Genomic DNA, 5,000 nt, shown 5'->3' with positions numbered 1-5,000 from the left:
TATTGATATATTGATTGATTCTGTTTCCCTTTTTACCGTTACCCACATCTTTGTATGCATCTCTTCTTCAATCTTGCCTTTTTCTCACATATTTCTCAAGTGAAAAAGCAGCAGTGTCCTCTGCCTTTTGGAGAGAGAAGTGAAAAAACTTACAGCACCTGGTATTCCCAGGCTGTCTTCCCATCCAAGTACTAACCAGGCCCGACTCTGCTTAGCTTCCGAGATCGGACGAGATCGGGCACGAACAGAGAGGTATGGCCGTAAGCAAGTTTGTCTCCAACACATAGTTCTTTAAAACCTACAACAGTAGGTCAATTTTAAAACGTTAACGAACCTAAACCAGTTCATTAATTAACATTCCAATAATAAGACAATATTGATATATTGATTGATTCTGTTTCCCTTTTTACCGTTACCCACATCTTTGTATGCATCTCTTCTTCAATCTTGCCTTTTTCTCACATATTTCTCAAGTGAAAAAGCAGCAGTGTCCTCTGCCTTTTGGAGAGAGAAGTGAAAAAACTTACAGCACCTGGTATTCCCAGGCTGTCTCCCATCCAAGTACTAACCAGGCCCGACTCTGCTTAGCTTCCGAGATCGGACGAGATCGGGCACGAATTTTTTTTCTCTTGTTTTTATTATCAAAAATACAACATGTTAAATTTTTGCACACATTCAAACACAAACTCTTTTTTTTTCTTTTTTTTTTTCTTTTTCTTTTTTTTTTCAAAACAGCCATTGGCTATTTAACAAATAATGGTAGAAATAAACCCTCAAAACAAAGTTCTAAATTAGATTTCAGATACTTGACATTTACCCAAACCCGCAAACCCAATCAATAAAATGAAACCGCCCCATAAATTAACTGACAGATAGCTGTTTTTACTTACAACAAATGACAAAAGATGAACACAAATACACCCCAAAATTAGTTTAAACATATTTACAATCAAAACGTTTATTTAATCATACAACACACCTAAACCCGCACAAACCAATCAACAAAACCCAAAAAACACCCCACTATACTAACCCTCAGAAATTAAAAACCAGACCCCCACCCTCCCCAACCTTACACAAAGCTGTTCTACTAATGAACAGCTCGGTGAACACCTCCTCCCTACAGGCGTGCAGCAGTCCCAAGTGCGCCTTCAAAAGATTTTTGAAGAGTTCTTTTACATTCACTTGTTTATTTTCGAACAACGCATAATTCCTCCTTAGGACTGCTGCATGCCTGGCGAAAGCGAGGAGCGTGTTCACCTGCATCGTAATGCCCCCTCTACCCTGCCTGGGGAGGCCGAAGAGCCACACCCAGTCCCACTCTGTCAGTTGCGCCGCAGTAGCACCACAGCCAGTTTTTAAAAACTGACAGACATATGTTTTAAAACCACTAAGAGCACCACATCTCAGTATGAGGTGCTCGAAATCCTCATCCTCCAGTCCACAGACTGGGCAAAGCCGCTGAAATTTCAGCTTGTGTATCTGATGCAGGACGATGCTAGAGTAGAACCTCCTGTGCCTCAGTTTAAAGTCCGTGTTAAATACTGTATGCGATAAAAAAGGTATTGCCAGGTTGCACCAGATGGATGTTACAGTTTTGGTGGGGAATATGGCTGCCCATCTAAGTTCTGCTGCGGGTCTTTTAATCAGCTTTTGAATCAAAATATCATAAATAACTTTAGTCTTTATTTGAGGAAGTGGAGTGGACTTCGCCCCTTGGCACAGGAGGAAATTCACAGCATCATCCTGCATCAGAATACCACGAGAAGTCAGCGTACGCCAACTTTTTTCCACCCCTTGGGTGATGCTCATCCCTAAGTCCATTATTTGTTTAGTTTTGAACGCCCCTCCCGCCCTCTTCAGTCCCATAAGTGTTTTGTTTTTATCAAAAAATAAAAATTCACCCCCTCTCCCACAGACGCCCCCCAGCGTTGTCAGGCCTGCCTCACGGAGGGCCTTAGACGCTAGGGGTCTGCCTTTGTGGGAGAAGAAGGGCGAATTTAGGAAAGGCAACCGAATCACATGCTCTTTATATTCTACGTCAGGTCTAAGGTGGGGCAGAAATTTGTCCCAAGCCTCCAGCACTTCACGGTAGAACCCCGGAAAGCCTCCTGTGACATTTCTGGGAGAGAAGGCGTACAAATTGTAGCTGCTCCTCTCACCATACTTTGCCAGGAGACCTGCCAAGGTATCTTTCCATGGGTGCTGCCTCTTCGAATCCAAAAACCGGCCTATCAATTTAACCCTAAGTGCATCTCTTTTTGCACTTATGTCAATCAGGTCTAAGCCCCCCTCCCTTTTTTTTGCGATTAAAGTCTTACGAGCGATCATATTGCCCTGCGCCTTCCACAAGAAAGAAGAGATCACGCTGTTTAAAGAATTTAACGCCCAACTCGGCAGCTCGCAAGACCCCAAAATGTGATTCATTTTGGACAGAATTAGAGCATTAGATACGATTACCTTCCCTCTTATGGTCAGCCCTCGGGCCTTCCACAGGTTACAGGTATTACGTATTCTTATTAGAAGCTCTTGCCAGTTCCGGTCTCTAGCTTTAATGCTATCTTTACCTATATAAATACCAAGTATTTTCCTTTCGTCATCTGTGATTTTAAAGCCCCATTTAGCGGCGTCCACCTTATCTCCGTTAAAGATCATAAGCTCAGATTTTGTTATGTTTATTTTTGCCCCAGACGCCCTTTCATAGTTTGCGATATGGGTCATTACCTGTTCAATGTAGGACGTGTTTTTAATAAATATATTAATATCGTCCGCATATTGTATGACCTTAACCATTTTGTTACCCTCAGTTTTAAAACCCTCAATGCTGTTGTCACTCGTGATGCTAAGAGCTAAGGGCTCTGCTACCAGACTGTAGAGTAAGGCCGACAGGGGACACCCCTGTCTGATGGAGCGCCCTAGCACCACAGGCTCCGTGAGGAATCCATTTACTTTTATTCTGCTCTCCGCTCTTTTGTAGAGGAGCTTAACCCGGTTAATAAAACCCGCGCCAAACCCATAGCTCTTCAGTACCTCCCACATAAAAACCTGTTCTACTCTATCAAAGGCTTTTTCGAGGTCTATGCCCAATATGCACCCCCCCTCTTCAGACATTTTATCGACGATATCTCTCACTGCGATGATGTTATCGCTAATGTCTCTATCAGGGATACTGTAGGACTGGGTCTCTGAAACAACAGTTTTTATCACCTCTCTCAGTCTATTTGCGAGCACTTTTGCAAATATTTTATAGTCCGTATTTAGGAGACTAATTGGTCTATAGAATTTAAGTTCATCTTTTGTACCTTTTTTTTTATAAATCAACGTAATTATACCTTCGGTCACTGTCTTCGAGGTATCATTTTGTACCTCCATTTCCTCCAGAACTTTCAACAGGACTGGAGAGAGCAACTCAGAAAAGCAGCAATAGAAGTCCGCAGTGAGGCCATCTGATCCAGGACTTTTGTTCTTTTTAAGCCCCTGTATCGCTGCCTCTATCTCCCCGGTTGTGGTAGGTGAGTCACAAAATGTTTTGTCGTTATCACTGATCTGAATTTTAACCTGATTTGTTAGCTGCTGTATGTGAGGTTCTTTTGGGCATTGCCCTTTGTACAGACAGCTATAGTAACTATGAGCTAGCCTCAATAAGTCACTGTTTTCCGTAAAAGTTTTATTATTGTCATCTTTTAGTTCTGCAATGAATTGCTTTTCCTGAGTTGCTCTCTCCAGTCCTAAAAAGAAAGCCGTGCTTTTTTCCCCCTCTAGCAGGAAAAGAGACCTACTTCTGACCGCAGCACCCTTGCAACGGTGGGCCTCAATTCCTGCTAGTTTAGCTCTATAAAGCTCGTACTTCTCGCTATTATGGCTGTTGTTTAGCTCCATTCTATCTATTTCTTTATTTAGTAGTTCATTTAATATACTCTCCTCTCTCTTCTTGACCCAATTTTTGTCCCTACTATACTTTATAGTGACTTTTTTTATTCTTAATTTAATTTCATCCCAAAATGTGATTTTATTTTCCACAAAAGGAACGTCATAGGCACATTGGGTCAGAAATTTGGTTATCTTTTCTTTATATTCTTTGTCCTCTAACAAGCTATTGTTAAAGCACCAAGTGCTTTTTCCCCTTTTTCCCGTATTATCACCTAGCTTTAGGTCAACATATGCATGATCGCTCCAAGTATTAAAGGTGTACTTTACACCCGAGGCTTTTTTCACTAGGCCAGAGGCCACCAGGACCAGGTCGATACGGGACTGCTTTAAAACACCCAACACAACCTGCCTTCTGGAATAGACTCTCGACCCAGGGTTCACCACACGCCATGCGTCGACCATGTTTTTATTCGTCATAAGATCTTTTAAAGCTGTTCTGCTGGTGTCACATTTGCATTTGTCATGGGAGCTGTCGCTATTGCTCAAAGTGGTGTTAAAATCCCCCAGTAGGATGGTTTTATTGTTAATCCATTTATCCAAGCTTTTGAAGAAGATCCTGCGATCTTCTTCTATGTTTGGAGCGTGGATGTTTATAAGTCTGATTACTTCATTATTGAATAAACAGTCAATTATTAGGCATTTGCCATCATCGGCTTTATAAATTACCTTGCTGTTATTGCTGTGATTCTTATTGATTAAAAGAGCTACCCTCCTAGCTCTCCCAGCTCCCTCCTGAGCCTGAACTTCTCCACTCCACATTTTTTGTACACACTTTACAGTATCCTGATCCCACCCAGTTTCCTGAAGGCAGAGAAAGTCGGCATGCTTATATTTCTCTAAAACAGCTTGGATCTTCAGTATGTTTTTGAACCCATTCGTATTAAATGAAGTTATAGAAAAAGAGTCCAGAGCCATGAGGGCAAACAGTAAGGAAAGATGCAAAAACCCAAATACAGATATTCCCATTATTTTTTTTGCACTTTCTTCCTATTACCTCCTTTCTTTAATAAATCAGAATTCCTTTTCCTCACCGTTTGCACTTGTTCTCCGTCCATTTCTGTGTCAGACAC

The 5,000-nt window shown here is 41.7% G+C and overlaps 1 pseudogene; it reads right to left on the bottom strand.

The window, feature by feature from the left end:
* Positions 1-146: 146 nt before the first annotated feature.
* Positions 147-266, bottom strand: LOC142949309 (5S ribosomal RNA; annotated as a pseudogene).
* Positions 267-5,000: the final 4,734 nt, after the last annotated feature.

Source organism: Anarhichas minor, unplaced genomic scaffold (genome assembly GCF_050575085.1).
Source record: "Anarhichas minor isolate MPS153535 unplaced genomic scaffold, ASM5057508v1 ptg000013l, whole genome shotgun sequence".
NCBI classification, from domain to species: Eukaryota; Metazoa; Chordata; class Actinopteri; order Perciformes; family Anarhichadidae; genus Anarhichas; species Anarhichas minor.
This window is presented reverse-complemented; position numbering and strand designations above follow the sequence as displayed.